Source organism: Rhododendron vialii, chromosome 11a, assembly GCF_030253575.1.
Source record: "Rhododendron vialii isolate Sample 1 chromosome 11a, ASM3025357v1".
Taxonomy (NCBI): Eukaryota; Viridiplantae; Streptophyta; class Magnoliopsida; order Ericales; family Ericaceae; genus Rhododendron; species Rhododendron vialii.
Genome location: NC_080567.1, coordinates 2,846,227 through 2,867,676, shown reverse-complemented (window position 1 = coordinate 2,867,676; position 21,450 = coordinate 2,846,227). Strand labels below are relative to the sequence as shown.

The 21,450-nt window shown below is 42.2% G+C and overlaps 1 long non-coding RNA gene across 1 annotated transcript in view; it reads right to left on the bottom strand.

Moving 5' to 3' along the window:
• Positions 1-428: 428 nt before the first annotated feature.
• The window catches only part of LOC131308135 (uncharacterized), a 31,513-nt gene continuing 10,491 nt past the window's right edge, over positions 429-21,450 (bottom strand). The window contains exon 2 of the long non-coding RNA XR_009194328.1: positions 429-632. This is a non-coding gene — a long non-coding RNA (uncharacterized LOC131308135). The remainder of the gene's footprint in view (positions 633-21,450) is intronic.

The following is a 21,450-nucleotide window of genomic DNA, read 5'->3' as shown; positions in this document are numbered from 1 at the left end:
TCATTGTGACGTGCTTTCCACCCATTAATTCTAGCCTGAAATTTGATTCTGTAAAGAAAACTACCAATTGCCCAATCAAACATTGTCACACATCATAAGCTCTCAATGAATTCAAGTGTCACAAGAACAAGCCAAAAGTGTACTTCAAATCTCATGAAGAAGTTGAAACCAAATTTACAATTTAAAATAAAAAATTGCTCAAAAATGGGAACCCATGAAAATCTCCAATGCAATACCCTCAAATTGTTTCTTGATCTCCTGGATAACAAGCACAAAATATGAGAACACCCATGTCACGCCCTCGATTTTCAACTAAAATAATAATATATTTTCTACAAACAAAAGTCTTTCTCTCAACTATATTTACCCTTAAATGTCATGTAAATCCAAAAAAAACGAATCAAAGTTGCTTCTTCTTCTCCCAAACATTTACAATTAAATGGGTTTCATAATAATCAAGGAGAGGAGTTTACACATAGCTTTACATATGATCTAATCAAAAGGTACAACCTTCAATTGCAAGTAAAGTGCACGACATGAATTAAACTTGATGATAAACAACTCCTTAAAGATTCCAATGAAGCTCTCAAGAGACTCAATGTGCAATCCAAGCTAAGTGTCATGGCGAGTACCTGAAACGAAAGGGTGAGCTACACTAGCTCATAGAGATATTCATACCTTAATTATATGCATAAGTGAAGACAGATCCCAAGAAAAAAAAAATTCCAAAAGCATATTTGTTTTGCCAAAAAGTGGAACTCAAAATAACATACTCATGCTAGAAAATGTTTAACTCCATTTATCAAATATTCCCACTCACACACACACACACTCTTGTAACAACTCCGATTTTTGGTAAATAAAAATTTTGTTAAATATTTGAACTTTATTTTAATTATTTGGAATTTTCTTTTAAAATTCCTTTTTAATGATTCGTCATAATTAGATTTGGAACTTATAAAATTATTTCTTTTCGACCCGGACAATTTAGTCATTTTCTAAAGACAAGTATGCTTATAGAAGCACTAGTATATTTTCCTAGTGAGTAAAATAAAATCTTAAAATTATATTTCTTGGCTAGAAATCCTACTTGGCAAGTAGAATTAGCTTCCAACCAAATAGTTAGAGAAACCTAATTACCATTTCAACTTAGTTACATTCTCCTAATTCCTAGATGAACCTTTCCACTCACCTTTGAACCTGATGAACCTTTCTACACCTTAGTTGAACCTTTTCAACCCTAGACTAGGAAATCATTGCACTTTCATGACTAGTCATTTTAAGACTTTATTACTGATCATTACTTCTTCCAAGAATATCTTTTCTCAGCATGTCCTCTTTACCCATTGAATAATAGTTTGTAGGGTAATTTTTATCCTTTGAGTAATAGAAACAAAACTTCCTATTGTCTAGAAAATAGTGCTACCATGGACTTGTCTAATCAAGACCAAGTTTGTTCTTCCAAACAACCATGATTATGTATTGTCACATCAAGAAGGCCATGATTCATCATCATAGCTTTTTCTTCCATAAGTAATAGCCTTGAACCTATTATTGACTTATAAGTAGCATTTCCTAGATTTTTCTAGGCATATAAGCTACCATAATCATATCTATATGCATATATAGCCTTTCTAGGAAAAGTGCAAACCATTGGACAATGCATTGCACTTGAAAGCCCACCATTAATCATTACTCTTTCCTCTAGGCCTAATAGGACTATTGAGTACCTAAGTATACTTAGCTATACATATAGATATAAGTATATATATAAACGCTTTCTAGGAAACGTTTTGACCATTGAGTATTATCTAGCACTTGATAGCCTTAACTTTAATCATTTCTCTTTCCTAGACTTATAAGGCTATTTAGACCTAAACATACTTAGTCTTACACACATACACATATATATAAACACATGGGAAATAGGAAGAGAGAGAGAGAGAGAGAGAGAGAGAGGAGAGAGAGAGAGAGAGAGAGAGAGAGAGAGGAGAGAGAGAGAGAGAGAGAGAGAGAGAGAGAGAGAGAGAGAAAGGTGCATGTGTGTGCTTGTGTTTGTACACTTACACAAGCTACCCTTTTAGCCTTAAGCCTAATTACAACTTGACAACCCATCCCTAGATTACTTTAGACACAAAATCAAGCCTTTAATCATCCCAGAATCTAGCCCTTAATCACCCTAGATTTTGGCTATAACCTAGCTTAGGATTGACTAAATATGAAAAGTCTACTCCTTTGGCATCATTAGACTTGTAAGTCTTGCATTCCAGACTATAATTACCTAGAATTTTCTTTTAAAAGCCTTAAGATCCTACTTGATTATATAGCCTTATGCCTAAAGATAGAAATGACAAGTGAGGGAAGGATATGCCTTGATAAAAGGTAAGATTAGACAACACATGAAGGAAACAAATCAAGAGAAAGAGAGAGAGAGAGAGATTTGGCCAAGGAGGGGAGAGAGGGAGCCAAGTTTTTGCTATAAATAGGACCCCCCCTCATGCCATTCAACTCACACCTTGCATCCTTCTTCTCTCTCTTGAAACTCTTGTGTTCTTGCCTTGTTCTTCATTGTTCTTGAGTTCTTCAAGAAACTCATCCAAGGCTGCCACTAAACCACCACTCGACCACCCCCTCGATCCAATAAGTTTAGTAATTTAGCCAAAAACCTTTCGAGAGAAACCTTTCTCTTTCGAAATCACCTTAAGCTCACCGTAGGAAGTCACTGTCATGCCCTCGATTTTCAACATAATTAATAATGACTTCTAATAAACAAAATCTCTCAAATACACACTACTATACCCCAAAAGATACTTCATTCCCAAAATTTGCAATTTAAATTCAATGGTTCCATACTCGGCTCGACGGCTCAAAGTAACATAATACTTATAGTAAAGGAAGGAGTTAAGAGTTTATAGTCATCCATAGTCACAATGAAAATGATATTTGAAATTACAATTACATCTCAAAAGGGGTTTTTACAAAAAGATGATAAAGTAATTTTCCATGTTAGTTTTCAAAAGAATGATCAACCATGCACTCCATGCACATCATGTTAATGCCCTTGTGGTGTACCTAAAAATAATAATAGGGTTGAGCAAACACGAGCCTAGTAGAGAATTCTATACTCATGCTATATGTCAATGAGATGATCATGCACCAATAGGAAGATATATGGATAAGAGATCAAGAATTCAACGAATCAACGAGCATATGAAACGACAAACTGAAAATGAAACAATCAACTAGTTCTCTGTCACATTCAACTAGTTCTCTGTCACATTCAAGGTGTCCCGTGTTTCATAGTTAATGAGTCTTTTGTTCTAAGTGCACATTCCGGATATTTGGGACCCCTGTCATCCCCTGCCGATCATCGCACCAATAGGTGGACCCGTTCATTCAGGGTATTTGGGACCCTGTTCATCCCTTGCCGGTCACCACGCCAATTGACAGGCCCCGTTCAAGTTTCCTTAAACCGTTTCATTACTCATGTCATCGATTCTTATTACCTCACCAAGTCACAAAGTTCACAACTTGCATTCAGCGTTCGTGTGCGCCATTTCAATCATATTCCTCACATAAAGTGTTTTGAGTTCTCGGTTTGGCATTCGGCAATCATATACATCAAGCTAACGTCATACTTCTTGTTAAATCTAAATTAACATCCTTGAACTCATAAAGATACATACCACTACTCATGGAAAAGAACCACGACATTGGAATATGAGAATGGCTATGGGTAGGACCAAAGACGGACTACGGGTAGAAGAACAAATGTTCAATTTCTGATAAGTGACTCATAATTAATAGGATTAATAAAATTAGGAAAGTAGTTAACTAAGATTCTCATATTTGTTCTGTGAATCATCATTATATTATGTATATATATATATATATATGTATTATGTATTATACGGTTCGGATTGGTTTGAAACCATAATCGTGAACGTGAATCCACAAACCAAACCATATAATGCGGTTTCTAATTTTTTTAAACCCTGACTAAATCGTACTGCTAAAAAACCAAACCAAATCTTTCGGTTTGGATTGGATTCGTGGTTTCACGGATTTTTTGCTCACCCCTAAATGTTTAGTTTCTGATCAGCGGCTACAGGTAGGACAAAAAACGGACTACGGGTAGCGCCTAGAAATTTCAGCACGATATACAGTTTTCAATGACCAACAATACACTTCAAAACAATGATCAGACTTGAGATTTAGGCACAAATTCAACTCATCAACGCATAGAACAAGTAAGAAATCCCTACCTCGAGTCAAAGATTGAAACCCACTCAGCTTGAGCAAGCCCTAGCTCTACAAAGGTTGAAATCGAGACAGATACGCCTCCTTCGAGCTTGAATGAACGAAACCGATGCTTAGAACAGTTGAGGATGTCGATTTTGTGGAGGGTTTGGGTGGATATGGAGTGGTGGAGTGAGAGAGAGAGAGAGAGAGAGAAAGAGAGAGAGAGAGAAATGTTGGGGAGAAAGAGAGGGGTGTGTGTGTGTGTTATACATGCACTCCCCTATATATACCACTACATAAACAAATTACACAAGAACCCCTTCTAATATTGTCACCACGTTAACCCCACACCAAATAAGCACCACACCTTTCACATTAAATCCGTAATTTAACATTTACTAAACATAGGAATTATTGTTATTAAAAAAAAATTGCGGGTCTCTACTTTCTACCCTCCTTAAAGAAATTTCGTCCTCGAAATTTATAACCATAATCAACAAGTTAGGCAACATTTAGATATGCACCAATTGTATTACTAAACATCATGCTACAATTTCATAATTATAAGTCTTAACTCGGAAACTCACATTGATTCAAACCAAAAATAAGTGCGGATACTTCTCTCTAATCTTATCTTCACGTTCCCAAGTTGACTCTTCCTTGCCTTGGTTACTCCACAAGACTCGCGCTAATGGTATTGTCTTACCCCTCAACACTTGATCGAGCGAATCTAGTATACGAATCGATTCTTCCCCATATGACGCATCGGCTTCTAACTCAAGGTCGGACCACTCTAAGACATGAGATGGATCCGGCTCGTATTTCCTCAACATGGACAAGTGGAACACGTCATGCACTCCCGAAAGCTTCGGTGGCAAGGCCAAGCGATACACTACTTCCCCAATCTTCTCAATAATGTCAAACGGCCTGATATAACACGGTGAAAGTTTTCCTTTCTTCCCAAAACGTGACAAACCTCAATGTGACGATACCTTAAGAATATGTGATCTCCCTCTTCAAACGATAACCTTCGGCGGCGACGATTGGCATAGTTCTTTTGCCTACTTTGTGCGGTCAATAATCTTTGGCGAATCACTTTAACTTGCTCAGTCGTTCTCTCTTGAGCTTCCAAAAGGCGTTGGCGAATTGCTTTCATGCTCTCGGAGGTTTCCTTAATCATATCCGACCCTACTAATGTAGCCTCGCCTAATTCGGTCCAACACACGGGTGATCTACATGGTCTCCCATACAAAGCCTCATACGGTGCCATCTCGATACTCAATTGGTAACTATTGTTATACGCAAATTCGACTAACGGCAAATGATCCTCCCAACTACCCCAAAAATCCATGACACAAGCCCGACGCATGTCCTCCAAAATCTGAATCATCCGCTCGGATTACCCATCCATTTGAGGATGATACGCAGTGCTAAACAAAAGATTGGTGCTAAGAGCGGTCTACAAGCTCTGCAAGCTCTACAATAGAAACGGGAATTCCATGGAGACGGATGATCTCTCGAATGTATAATCGGCTAAGCGTGTCAATCGAATTGGTGACTTGAATAGGTTAGAAATGAGCGGTTTTGGTCAAACGGTCCACAATCACCCATATAGCATCGTGTCCTCTTGGCGATTTTGGTAAACCCGTAAAAAAATCCATGGTCACGTTCTCCCATTTCCACTCTGCCACGGGCAACGGTTGTAACTCTCCTGCAGGTCGTTGATGTTTGGCTTTCACTTGTTGGCACATGAGACACTTAGACACGAAAATAACGACATCCCTCTTCATTCCGGACCACCAAAATTGTCTACGCAAGTCGTGATACATTTTCGTCCCTCTTGGATGAACGGCTAACGGAGAATGATGGAACTCTGGCAAAATTTCCTCCCGACACGATACGAGTACAAACAACTTTCCTTGATAACGCAAGCCTCGGTTGGTATGATTCATCCACCCTTCTTGAGCATTCCCACTAAGGAATTTGGTATGAAGTTCATCTGCTTCCTCGTCGTGTTGTTATGCTTTAATGACTTGATTCGATAAAGATGATTGAACTGTCAAATTGCATAAGGTAACCCCATCTCGGACTTCCTCAAAGTGCAATGCGTAGAATCCCAAATCATTCATCATTTTCCACTCGTAAATCGCTAGACTCGCAAGGTGTGTCGATTTTCTACTCAATGCATTGGCCACTATATTTGCCTTCCCTGGGTGATATTGCAAATCGAAGTCGTAGTCCTCCAAGTGTTTCATCCAACGTCGTTGTCTCAAGTTAAGCTCTTTTTGGGAGAATAGGTATTTCAAACTCTTATGATCAGAAAAGACCTTGAATCTCTCACCGTATAAGCAATGACGCCAACTCTTTAAAGTGAAAACAATGGCTGCAAGTTCTAAGTCGTGAGTAGGGTAGTTTCGTTCATGAGTTTTCAATTGCCGTGACCCATACACTACCACTCTTCCCAATTGCATCAAAACGTACCCAAGCCCTTCTTTCAAAGCGTCACAATAAACGGAGTAGCCAACTCTACGTTCGGGCATAATCAAATCCGGCGTGGTAGTCAATCGTTTCTTCAACTCCTCAAAAGCTGTCTCACATGCGTCACTCCAAACAAAACGTGTCCCTTTCCGTGTCAACCTAGTCATAGGTGCCGCTAGACGCGAAAAGCTTGGACGAAATGGCGATAATACCCCTGCCAAACCCAAGAGACTACGAATCTCGAACACATTTTTTGGTCGCTGCCAATTCATAACAGACTCTACTTTCCCCGGATCAACGGACCCTCCACCATTCGAAACCACGTGACCCAAGAATGACCTCGGATAATCAAAACTCGCACTTACTAAGCTTAGCGTACAGATGATGCTCTCTCAAGAGTTCAACAATGATAGTGAAATGAGATTGATGTTCCTCCTCCGAAGGTGAGTATATGAGAATATCGTCTACAAAAACAACCACGAAACGGTCAAAGTAGGCACGAAAGATATGATTCATTAAGTCCATGAAGGTAGCTGGCGCATTCGTCAACCCAAAAGGCATAACTATGAACTCGTAATGACCATAGCGCGTACGAAAAGCAGTTTTCGGAATATCCTCTCTCCGGACCCTTAACTGATGATAACCGGACTTCAAATTGATTTTATAGAAACAAGTCGCACCTCGAAGTTGATCAAACAAGTTGTCGATTCTAGGCATCAGATATTTATTCATAACGGTGACACTGTTAAGCTTATGGTAATCAATATACAAACGAAGCGAACCATCCTTCTTCTGTGCAAAAAGTGCCGATGCTCCCCACGGAGATGTGCTCGGACGAATAAACCCCAAATTTTCCAATTCCTACAACTGCACCTTTAATTCCCTAAGTTTGGCGGGAGCAAAATGATAAGGAGGTACGGAGATTGGTGCGGTACTGGGAAGCAACTTGATAGTAAACTCGACTTCTCTCTTGGGAGGTAGACCGGGTAACTCCTTCGAAAACACATCCAGAAAATCGCAAACAAGAAGAGGAAACTCCCCATGTAAGGACACATCCTCATCCAGAGTCAAACTCGCCAACAAGGAATAAATGGATTCCCGCTCTTTAGACCCACACAGATATGGTCACAACGATTCACGACGTTCTCCAAAGAACTCAAAACAAGCACCCTCAGGCAGACAAATATGAACTCGACGCTTGAAACAATCGATGGTGGCATGAAACGTAGATAACCAATCCATTCCCAGAATAAGTTCAAAGCCCGACATTCCCAATACAAAGAAATGAAAGGTGAAGCGGCGATCATAAGTGAGAAGTTTGCAATCTCGACAAATACAATCCAAATTTGTCTTACCCCCTAAGGGTGTCTTAACAAACAACAGTGGACTCAGACTTTTAGTTTCCAACTCCAAAGCACACACAAAGGATGCAGCCATAAATGAATGAGATGCTCCATAATCAAAAGAGTACTTTAGCAAATGTAGGGAGGTATTCCCGAACAGGTACAAAGCGGGCCCGAGCACGGTCAAAGAAAAGGTCAACACGCTATGGACCAGTGACAAGAGAGGTCAAAGGTCCAGAGAGGTTGCACGATTCTCGGTGCAGTAACACAAGATGTTATTGGACCAAATACAAGGAAAATAACATAAGATGCCACTGTTCAAGAAACTTGTTCGGCAAGAGAGCCGAACAGGAGGAGAGCTCCTTAAGAAGGATATGGTCCACATTGTTTCTTTAGGACCAGTTGCATGAGAAGTAACTGGTCCAGGCCGTCTGTTCGGCCATGAGATGGCCGAACAAAAAGAGAAGTCCTATTAGAGGAAACATTCTAGAAGGGTCCAGAATCACTGGTATTCCGTTAAAGGATGAGATCCCAAGAATATAGGATCTAAGAAAGATACCCAACGAGTATGGGATGTTCGGCTTGTTATGGAAAGAGTCCTACAAGGATTAAGGAAATAAACTGATACAGGAAACGAGAATCCTTGATATCCTGGGTTTCCTATACAAGTTAGGAATCCTAGGGCAACATGGATGCTTGGCCAGCAAGCATATGCAAATCTATAAATAAGAGGTAAACCTAAAGGTAAAAGGTACGCAATTCATTGCATTATTCAATATTGACCTACCGATAATTAGGGCTCCATTAGTACGAAATACTAACAAAGGCATCGGAGAGCCTTTGCCACGAGAGGCAAAGGTGCACTCACTCCTTGTCTGTTTTGCAGGACGAGGGTTTCATTGACAAACTAGGGTTCCGTTCGAGAGGCACGTGAAGCCATTGCATTCCAGTGCTATTCAGAGCACTACTTGAATTTGTCCACCTACAGCAAAGGAATTGAACAACAGAAATTTACCCCTCACAATTGAAGCCTCCAGAGCATAAGAAGTGACTAGAGGTGGTGGAATAGTAGAAGTGATGGCAAAAGCTCTTCCCTGAGTAGTCTGGTTCTGAACAAATCCTCCCCTCTGCCCCGAAGCCTGAGAAGGAGTAGAAGAACTTGCGCCCCTTTCATTCTGAGAGCCCTAGACAGTAGTGGTCTGACAAAAATGTTGTTGTTGCAACCTCTGGGTACCCCTAAACGATTGCTGACCAAACCCATGTCCTGACCCCGGCTGTTGTATGGAACCCGAGTCATTATGAGCGCCTCCTCCTCATTGGGGGCAATTTCTAGCAAAATGGCTAAAGTCACCACACACGAAACAAGCCTTTTGCTGACAATTTGCACGAATGTGACGCAATTGACCACATCGGTGGCAGGTGACTGGTGGCCTAGAAAGAGCTCCCCGAACCTCAAAAGAAATGGTGGATGCCCTAACACTTGGTTGGCTTTGAGTTGCTGAAGACGACTCCCTTGGCCTTTTCCTCCCCTGGCTCCCAAAAGTCCCCGAAGAACTAACGGTAGCGGTCGGTTGCCTCGGTTCCCAAACTCTCCTATTTCTCTGAGACTCCTTCAGTATTTCGACACTCCTCGCGCACTCAACAACCTCAGAATATTTCATCTTGTGCTGAGCCACTACCAACCTCTTTACGGAAGAATGCAAACCCCTCTCGAAGCGTCGACATTTTCTAAACTCAGTTGCTACTAGTTTAGGAGCAAATCGTGACAAGGACTGAAACCTCAACGCATATTTAGAAATGGTCATATTACCCTGCTTAAGCTTCTCAAATTGATCCCTCATTTGGTCACAAGATGAGTTCGGAAAATACTGACTCGCAAATAGATCATCGAATTCTGCCCATGTCAAATTTTCAACCATCGGGCTCATTCGCCTGAGCTGCAGTCCTAGCTACCGTCCTCTCGTCCTTCCTACCCTCTAAATCACTCCCACCACTCACTGGCCTCTCCAACAAGTTGAACGGCGATGATACTCACCCGCAGGTCATTTTTGATAATCTTAAGAGCGATGAAGTTCTTACGGATTTGCGCCAACCAATGGTCAGCCAAAAAAGGGTCACTACTTGCCCCATCAAACAAAGGTGGATTTAGACGACAGAATTCTCACACGGCTACTAAGGCCCGGCTATCCGCATTATCCCTAGGAGGAGGTTGCAAAAGATTAGCAGCTGCAAGTGCCGCGACAATATCCCTAGCAAGAGGGTTCTGAAAATTCCGCGCCCTTGGATCCAGTCAGGCCCCCAATTCTACATCCCCATGCGAAGCTTACTCATGCTGGCTAGCCTTGTCTTCTAACGGTTCTGCACGGCCATGACCTTGGCCACGACCACGAGCACCCTTGCTTTCGGCTCCACCCCACCTATTATTGTGTCTCGGAGGCATCTTACTACAAGGATTAAGAGAGAAAACTATCAACCGCAACATATTTACTATGAGGTCAGACCCCCAACTTTCCAACACGGGTTAACAACTCTACGCCACTCTACGATAAGGTAAATGGTGTAACAACTCCGATTTTTCGTTCAATAAAAATCTCGTTGTTATTTGAAATTTCTTAATTTCTCTTAATTGCTCGTTGATTTTCTTATTTGATTTCCTTGTGGTTTGTATTTAAGCAAATCGATCGCCTTATCATCGTATTTCTCGACTAGAAACCCTAATCGCACTTTGGACCCTCAAGGATCGTTTCTTGACTTATATGCCCTACTTAGCAAGCCTAGTTAGCTTCTAACCGGCTTGATGGAGTAACAAAACTAGGAAGTCACCTAGTTACTTTTCCCTAACCAAAGATGGACCGTTTTGCCATTTTGAACCTTTTCAACCCTAGACTACAAATTGTTTAATTGTTTTCTTTTATTGTTTTAGTTTTATTCTTTATCCATTGGACGATAAATGTTAGGGGAATTATTATCCATTGGATAAAAGAAACCCATTTCTTTATATTAAAAGAATTTTGAAAGATTTAAACAAAGTACTATGATTGACATTTATAATTATTTTGAAAAGTACTTTTCGATTAATTTACTAATAAAAGTACCCAAGTAACTATGGACCATTGGACAATAACCATTAGGGTAATCTTTACCCATTGGACAAAAGCCTTTCCTTTATTTTATTTGGTAAGTACATATATATATATATCACATGTGTATTTTCAAAAAGGACATGTAGTCTTTTCCAAAAACTTAGTTTAGTATTTAAAGTACCCGTACCTTATTATCCTTTGGATAATAACCGTTAGGGATTTTATTATCCATTGGGTAATAGGCTCACCTTTCAAACAAAGTACTTAACCCATTAAACTAATGTTTTGTTAAGATTCCCGGGAGTACAAAAGTACATTATTATATTAATTAAAGTACGGTACTTTTTGTATTGGTTTAAAGGGTGAATCTTGACCCTTAAAGACTAAATTGCCCTTTTGTACAAAAGTACCTATTGTTTATTTGTATTCTTGCATTGTAGTACATATATATACATATGTATATAGCTAGTACATGAGAGAGAGAGAGAGAGAGAGAGAGAGCCGTGAGGGAGAGAGAGGAGAGAGGCCGAGAGAGAGAAAGAGGGAGAGGGAGAGAGAGAGAAGGAAAGAAGAAGGAAGAAGAAGAAAGATTTGATGTGTACTTTGACATTAGTCTTCCAAAGTACTTCCAATCTTTGGTGATTTCTTTTCCTAGCCAAATCTTAACTCCATTGTCCTCCTGTGTACCACTTTCAATTGTTTAAGCCATGAATCTTGTACCAATGTCTCCTCCATTGTAACATATCTTCCAAGAATCCCATCCAAGGACTAACCTAGCCATGCAAGCCTACCAAAGTTAGCTTCCAACCTTTCAATCAACCTTGACATGTGAAATAAAGTGAGACTTAGAGAGAGAGAGAGAGGGGCCGGCCAAGAGGAAGAGAGGGAGAGCCTTGGCCTATAAATAGAAGCTCATTCCAAGCTTAAACTCACACCTTCAACCATTGCTCTCACTTCTCTCTAGAAATTCCAAAAGTTCTTGCTTTCAAAGTTCTAGTTTTCTTGTGTTCTTGAGTGTTCTTGAGAGAAACCACCAAACCACCTCCCAAAACCACCGTTAGATCTTTTAAAGTAGCTTAGTTAGTTAGAAAGTTGTTTCTAGGAAGAGAAAAGATCAACTCTCTTCCTTTCGAAGCAAACCGACGCCGTTACGCCGCCGAAATCCAAAACCGACGACCAAATCTTCTTAGCCGACTGCTACCGCCAAGAAGCACGGTAGGATTTCCTTAACTTCCATCCCGGTAGAAATTCCTTATCCCTATTCCTAAGTATAACGTAGTTTTGTATCATAACCCTAAAATAAGTTCATTTGAAAGTAACTTTGATCATTAAGATTATGTGGATAAGGTTATCTTTGTTTAAGAATGTATGAGATGCATGATGTTGTTATTATTCAAGCATGTTATGTGATCAAGAGTTGGATAATATTGTTGTATTCATTTTGGAAATTTATAAATGCTTGTTTATGTGGAAAGTCCTACACCACGGAGTCTATGCATGATAAACGTGACATGAGAAACAAGATAGTAGAGACATGGCACCTAGGGTGTGTTAACAAAGATAAAAATGTGTATCCGAGGGAGGAAATATTTTGGAAACTACATAATGACCGGTTTTAGGTGCATTATGTGAGTTATGTGTGTGTATGCCAATGGGAACCCGGCGCGGCGGAACCATTGTGAGGATACTCGGGAAACCGGCGCGGCGGAACCGAGGTTGGGTGTGTGCTTGGTTATCCGCGGTACGGAGCCAATGCGGTTGTGTGCCAATGGGAACCCGGCGCGGCGGAACCATTGTGAGGATACTCGGGAAACCGACACGGCGGAACCGAGGTTGGGTGAGTTAAAAAGGAGTTTTTGGGTAAAAAGGAAAGTGAAGTAAAAACATGGTCTACGATGAGTCTAAGTAATGAACACAACGTTAGTCAAGTAAGGATTGTGGATTTGAATACTTGTTTGAACTATATGCATGATCTAAAGTAGAATTGTTGTTATGATCTTTCATCCATAAGTTAAGGGTTAGAGGGTTTGGATAGTTCTATTGAGCGTTATGGCTCATGGTGTTGCCCTTTTGGTGACCCTGGCCTATTATATTGGTGGCGACACCGGTATAATATGTCAGACTTCATAGACGAACAGGGTGAACTTTACACCTTGGAAGCCTTCGGAGCAGAGGAGCTAGCTGTGATGGAAGAACAAGCGGAGCTGTAGTTAGGAGCCTTAGTTTCCTTCCGTTTGTAATAAAAGTACTCCTTTTATGTTTTTGATGTAATAAAAGAGCCGGACTCAGCTTTTATTTCAATAAAATGTTTTATTTAACGTACCCAAAATTCGGGGCGTTACAACTTGGTATCAGAGCTTTAGGTTCAAAACCTCGGCCATGGGTAGAATGGGTAGAACCACACAATAAGTTTGACCGTTGCACAAACGTGAATTGAATTTAAGTTTACCGTCCCAAATTGGGTGGAATTCTGTCAAAACAATCTTCGGATTGAAGCAAGGCGCGGAATTGGCAGTACCGCCGAGCTGGGAATTCCCGAACAATTGGATGATGGCTTAAATCAAATATCGAATGTGGAATGTAGAAACCTAAAAAGTTTTCTCTAAGTTTTACTAAAACTTCTTTTCAAAAAACTTGACTAATAGAAATTTTTCCTTGTAGATGAATCACTTGAGTGCATACCAAATCAACCTGCTAGCCGAAGCACACCATCTCGCGAGTACCCTAAGATCGATGACGAACCAGCTGATAGAAGATCCTTACTTCCCTTATGCCTTTCCCTACACCAATGACTACTACCGAGAGCATGGCTCTATCATACTTCCCGAGGGAGGAGGTGATGTCGAAGCAGCACCCGTCCTAGTCCAAATAGCACCTCCCAATGACGTAGAATTCCTAATTGAGGGAAATGGAGAGGACAATGCGGGAGCAGCCCTCGCCCAAATTCCGATGATCCCTCCCATCAACATGATTGCGGGAGAACCCGAAGAAGAACCTATGGAAGAACCCGAGGAGGACCCCGAAGAGTTCAGCGACGAAGAAGATTGGCAGCAATTGATGCAAGGACCAGATCTCGATGTATTGATGCAAGGACCCGATCTCGATGCACCAACCGACGACGAGGATTGGGAATCCGACGAGGAGGCAGAAGCATTCCTAGGAGCGGAACCCGAAGTCATGGATATAACCACTGACTCCGGAGACGTGCCACCACCACCTTTCGAGACTGACATAGGCGCATATAGGATAGAATTTCCTAGTATTTTCTAGAATAAGTTAGGAAGGTTTAAGAAGTAGTTGGACTTTTTCTTTTTATGTAATCAAATCTAGTAGGAAGTTGTGGCTAGCAAAGCCTTCTATGTTGTACCTGTTTATTATGAAATAAAAGACTTGTGTTTTCTATTAGACTTGATCACTGTTTATGTAAAATTGAGTGCATGCGATTACATCCCACCATCTTAAGTCTAATATATAACTTTCCTTATTGTAGATATGGATTGCCGTACCCTTATCACCGTAGCGGATTTGCTGTACTACAAGACCTTGATATCACCCGAGAGCCCTATTCCCATCCCACACTTGGGAGTCCGCGACCCCGAGACCGGTGAACAGCTATACGAGATAGTTGTAATGACACCCTACACCAGCGAGGATCAGTACTTGGCGCTCGATCCTCAGGACTCACCACTGAGGGAACTTGCTGAGAAGATTCACCGAGAGGGAGAACGTTGGCTCGAGATCCGGGAGAAGGAGTGGATGGAGCAGCTGAGAGAGTCATTCGGACTCATTCCACCTCGTCAGTAGAGTAGTAGTGTTAGAATAAGATTTTGATAGCTTGAGTCGCCCTTGAAAGCACTAAGGCTAGAAGAACCATGTAGTAGGATCGTCTCACTTTGTAGTAGGAATCTCATTTTCAGTCTACTTGTTTTATAGTAGAACTCTATGCTTATGATTGTAATTTCTTGCTTATCAATGAAAAGCTTGCTTTTTACTATTGCGTGTTATTTGATAAGATTGCGTTTACCAAAGAAAATGTTTTAAGTAGACTAAACCGCCCCCGTACAATTTTTACTCGTAGATGGTGAACCGACGCAGCAGACTAGGGTACGAGAACGGAGAATCCTCGAACACTAACACCGACCTAGCTCAAGTCATGCGAGCACTCGTAACCGCCCTGAACGCTAACCGCCATAACCAAAACCACGATGATGGACCAATGACCCGCACCCGGGCGATGAATGAATTTTGCAAGCGTCGACCCCCGACCTTCAACGGAGATCCTAACCCTACCGTGGCGAAAGCCTGGCTGAAAGAAACCAAGGTGATCCTGGACACCTTGGAGATCACCCGGAATGGAGACCGTGTGGCCTTAGCCACTTACCAGCTGAAGGGGGAAGCCCGTTACTGGTGGGAGTTGATGGAAGCCACCCATGCCATAGCCACCATGACCTTCGCCGAGTTTGAAACCCTTTTCCTCGACAAATACTTCCCTACACCCCTTCGCCTAGCCAAGGAGTAGGAATTCATGAACCTGAAACAAGGGACAATGACCGTGACCCAGTACGCAGCCAAATTTGAAGAGCTGTCCCACTACGCACCAACCGCTGTGGCAACAGAAGGTAGCAAGGCAAGGAGATTCGAGTGGGGGCTGACTACCGCTCGAAGGGCCGTAGTGGCACAAGCCTTTACCACCTATAATGGTGTGGTTCAGTGTGCCCTCCGCCTGGAAAGCGAGGAGGCTGACTTCAAGACTCGATGGAGGAAGGCAACGGGCAACACTGGCGGGCCAATCCGAACCCAGCCACCCAACAACAACCGTGGACCTTACCCGACCAAGCCATTCACCTCAGCTCAAAGCAACCAACCCTGGAGGACTGTGGCATCCGGGCATAGTGAACCACAGAGGGGAAGCCAGAACAAGGCATTTGTGCAATGCTTCAACTGCCAGGCCATGGGCCACTACAAGCGTGATTGCCCCCAGCTTCAGAGGGAGAGGAATGGGAGCTTTGGGAACCAGAAAACTCAACAGCTCGGGCAGGCCAGCTTTGTGAAGCAAAACCCTGGAGGCCCACCGCAACAGTAGAACGGGCAGAACAAGGGAAAGCAGCCCATTGGAACCCAGCAAGGCACTGGAGGGCGTATCTTTGCCCTGCAGACCGAGGAGCAGGAGCAGGACTCCTCTGTGATCCAAGGTACACTACTATTGTATAGCACCTGTGTACAAGCTTTATTTGATTCTGGAGCGTCGCACTCGTTCATATCTACTACTTGCGTAACTGCCTTAGCACTAGAAACGGAACCCCTTAGCAAAAGTACGAAAGTAGTATCACCAACGGGGGGGGAGCATAACTGTTAATCTAGTGTGTAGAGGGTGCGAGTTAGAAGTAGCCAACCTGCGCCTGACTTGCGATCTCAAAGTGATCGACATGGTGGATTTCGACGTGATACTAGGCATGGACTGGCTATCGGCTCACCGAGCAGTCATAGACTGTCATCAGAAGACAGTGACGGCCTACACCCCAGAGGGAACTCGTTTCCGTTTTAAGGGGGATAGAGAAGCAGCGAGTCTGACAACGAAAAGATCTAGGTGGCAGAATCAACTATTTGGATGGCTAGCTAGTCTCCAAATGGAAGAAACTGACAGAATGGAGTTAGGATTACCTCACATCGTGTGCGAATACGCCGATGTTTTTCCTGAGGAACTTCCTGGCTTACCACCTCCTAGAGAGATAGACTTCTCTATAGAACTTCAACCAGGAACGGCACCAATCTCGATGGCGCCATACCGAATGGCCCCGGCCGAACTAAAAGAGCTCAAAACCCAGCTGCAAGAGCTGTTGGACAAGGGATTTATCAAGCCGAGTACTTCACCATGGGGAGCGCCTGCTCTGTTTGTGAAGAAGAAAGAAGGGACGCTGCGATTGTGTATCGACTATAGGAAGTTGAATCAAGTCACAATCAAGAATCGATATCCGTTGCCTAGGATCGATGACCTTTTTGATCAATTAAGGGGAGCAACATGCTTCTCTAAAATCGATCTCCGATCAGGCTATCATTAACTACGGATTCGAGACAAGGATATTGCCAAGACGGCTTTTCGTACCAGATACGGCCACTACGAGTTTGTAGTGATGCCATTTGGGCTGACCAATGCTCCGGCGGTATTCATGTGTCTCATGAACAAGATCTTTCAACCCTACTTAGACAAGTTTGTAGTGGTGTTCATTGATGATATATTGATATACTCTGCCAACAAGGAGGAGCACGAAGAGCACCTTCGGATAGCACTACAAGTACTTCGAGATAACCAACTCTACGCCAAGGCAAGTAAATGCGAGTTTTGGCTAGAAGTGGTTAAGTTCTTGGGACATGTAGTATCCAAAGAAGGGATTGCAGTAGACGAAGGAAAGGTCGAAGCAGTGCTGAACTGGAAACAGCCGACCTCAGTGTTCGAAATCAGGAGTTTCCTAGGATTGGCGGGATATTACCGAAGATTCATCCTGGACTTCTCGACCTTGGCCAAGCCAATGACCAAGTTAACTCAGAAAGGAGTGAAGCTGGATTGGAATGAAGCCTGTGAGAAATCTTTCCAAGAATTGAAGAAAAGACTGACCAACGCACCGGTACTTATCATTCCTGAGCGAGGGGTAGATTATACCGTTTATTGCGACGCTTCGAGAGATGGTTTAGGATGCGTGCTGATGCAGAATGGGAAGGTCGTAGCCTACGGATCTCGACAACTTCGACCTCACGAGAAGAATTATCCTACCCATGACCTAGAATTGGCCGCAGTAGTTTTCGCCCTCAAATCTTGGCGATACTATTTGTGGGGAGAACAATTCGAAGTTTTCACCGACCACAAGAGTCTCAAATACTTGTTCACTCAGAAGGAGTTGAACTTGAGATAGCGCCGATGGATGGAATACTTGGAGGACTACAAGTTTACGCTTCAGTATCACCCCGGCAAGGCCAACGTGGTAGCTGACGCTCTGAGTCGAAAGGACAGAGCACAGAAGGTCAAGACTGCCATCAAGGAATGGGAGATGGTGAACACCCTTAACGAGTTCAACCTGCGACCGTCATCAGAGAGCGGAAATGCACGACTGTACGCTCTAGTTACGGAGCCAGCACTTCATCAGGAAATTCTGCTAGCCCAAACCTTCGAGCAGAATTGTGAGTTCGTCCAACATCGAATCCAAGAAGGAAAGGCGGTGCCAGGATGGACTATCGAGGAGAATAACCACCTGAGATTCAAAGGAAAGGTATTCGTACCTAATGTTGGAACCCTACGAGAAGATGTACTCTGAGAAACTCACCATTCGAACTTCGCAGTTCACCCTGGTGGTACAAAGATGTATCACGACTTGCGAAGAACGTACTGGTGGGAAGGAATGAAGAAGGATGTAGCACGGTTTTCCTGTTTGGTGTGTCAACAAGTCAAGGCTGAGCATCAGAAACCTGGAGGAGATCTTCAACCCTTACCAATACCGACCTGGAAGTGGGAGCACATCTCGATGGATTTTGTGACGGGACTGCCAAGATCTACCAAGACCAACACAGCCATCTGGGTGATCGTAGATCGACTCACTAAGTCTGCACACTTTCTGCCTGTCAAGATGACAGAAAACGTGGAGCAACTAAGCATGTTGTACATTCGAGAAATCGTACGCCTCCATGGAGTACCAATCTCGATAGTATCTGACAGAGACCCACGTTTTGTATCACACTTTTGGAAAGGATTGCAGAAAGCATTGGGAACAGACGTAAGGCTTAGCACGGCCTTTCACCCCCAAACCGACGGACAAACGGAGAGGACTATTCAGACCCTGGAAGATATGCTGAGAGCCTGCGCCTTGGATTTCTCTGGAAATTGGGAGCAGCATTTACCGTTGGTGGAGTTCGCTTACAACAACAGCTATCAAGCAAGCATTGGGATGGCACTATATGAAGCTCTATACGGTCGACCCTACCGATCTCCAGTCTGTTGGACCGATGCTGGGGAAACAGGATTGATCGGGCCTGACATAGTACGAGATACCTCGGAAAAGGTCAAGACTATCAGACAGAGGATCCAGACCGCTCAAAGTCGACAGAAGAGTTATGCGGATAAGAGGAGCCGACCATTGACTTTTGCTGTGGGAGATCATGTGTTCCTGAAAATCAGACCAAAGAAAGGAGTCATCAGATTTGGGAAGAAGGGGAAGTTGTCTCCGCGCTTCATCGGACCATTTGACATCGTGGAGAAGATCGGGAAGGTTGCATACCGCCTCGCACTACCACCCCAACTAGACCGAGTGCATAACGTGTTTCACGTTTCCATGCTTCGCAAGTATCTAGCATTACCCACCCATGTTCTCAATTGGGAAGACATCACCATCGAAGAAGACGCGACATACGAAGAGGAACCGATAGAGATTCAAGACCGAAGCGAGAAGACTATCCGAAACAAGACCATTAAGTTGGTACGAGTTTTGTGGAAGCACCGAGGAGCTGGAGAAACCACATGGGAAAGGGAAGAAACCATGAAGATGAAGTACCCTCATTTGTTTGAATCCTTGAATCCATCAAATTTCGAGGACGAAATTGTTTAAGGGGGATAGGTTGTAACAACTCCGATTTTTCGTTCAATAAAAATCTCGTTGTTATTTGAAATTTCTTAATTTCTCTTAATTGCTCGTTGATTTTCTTATTTGATTTCTTTGTGGTTTGTATTTAAGCAAATCGATCGCCTTATCATCGTATTTCTCGACTAGAAACCCTAATCGCACTTTGGACCTCAAGGATCGTTTCTTGACTTATATGCCCTACTTAGCAAGCCTAGTTAGCTTCTAACCGGCTTGATGGAGTAACCAAACTAGGAAGTCACCTAGTTACTTTTCCCTAACCAAAGATGGACCGTTTTGCCATTTTGAACCTTTTCAACCCTAGACTACAAATTGTTTAATTGTTTTCTTTTATTGTTTTAGTTTTATTCTTTATCCATTGGATGATAAATGTTAGGGGAATTATTATCCATTGGATAAAAGAAACCCATTTCTTTATATTAAAAGAATTTTGAAAGATTTAAACAAAGTACTATGATTGACATTTATAATTATTTTGAAAAGTACTTTTCGATTAATTTACTAATAAAAGTACCCAAGTAACTATGGACCATTGGACAATAACCATTAGGGTAATCTTTACCCATTGGACAAAAGTCTTTCCTTTATTTTATTTGGTAAGTACATATATATATATATATCACATGTGTATTTTCAAAAAGGACATGTAGTCTTTTCCAAAAACTTAGTTTAGTATTTAAAGTACCCGTACCTTATTATCCTTTGGATAATAACCGTTAGGGATTTTATTATCCATTGGGTAATAGGCTCACCTTTCAAACAAAGTACTTAACCCATTAAACTAATGTTTTGTTAAGATTCCCGAGAGTACAAAAGTACATTATTATATTAATTAAAGTACGGTACTTTTTGTATTGGTTTAAAGGGTGAATCTTGACCCTTAAAGACTAAATTGCCCTTTTGTACAAAAGTACCTATTGTTTATTTGTATTCTTGCATTGTAGTACATATATATACATATGTATATAGCTAGTACATGAGAGAGAGAGAGAGAGAGAGAGAGAGAGAGAGAGAGAGAGAGAGAGAGAGAGAGAGAGCCGTGAGGGAGAGAGAGGAGAGAGGCCGAGAGAGAGAAAGAGGGAGAGGGAGAGAGAGAGAAGGAAAGAAGAAGGAAGAAGAAGAAAGATTTGATGTGTACTTTGACATTAGTCTTCCAAAGTACTTCCAAACTTTGGTGGTTTCTTTTCCTAGCCAAATCTTAACTCCATTGTCCTCCTTTGTACCACTTTCAATTGTTTAAGCCATGAATCTTGTACCAATGTCTCCTCCATTGCAACATATCTTCCAAGAATCCCATCCAAGGACTAACCTAGCCATGCAAGCCTACCAAAGTTAGCTTCCAACCTTTCAATCAACCTTGACATGTGAAATAAAGTGAGACTTAGAGAGAGAGAGAGAGGGGCCGACCAAGAGGAAGAGAGGGAGAGCCTTGGCCTATAAATAGAAGCTCATTCCAAGCTTAAACTCACACCTTCAACCATTGCTCTCACTTCTCTCTAGAAATTCCAAAAGTTCTTGCTTTCAAAGTTCTAGTTTTCTTGTGTTCTTGAGTGTTCTTGAGAGAAACCACCAAACCACCTCCCAAAACCACCGTTAGATCTTTTAAAGTAGCTTAGTTAGTTAGAAAGTTGTTTCTAGGAAGAGAAAAGATCAACTCTCTTCCTTTCGAAGCAAACCGAC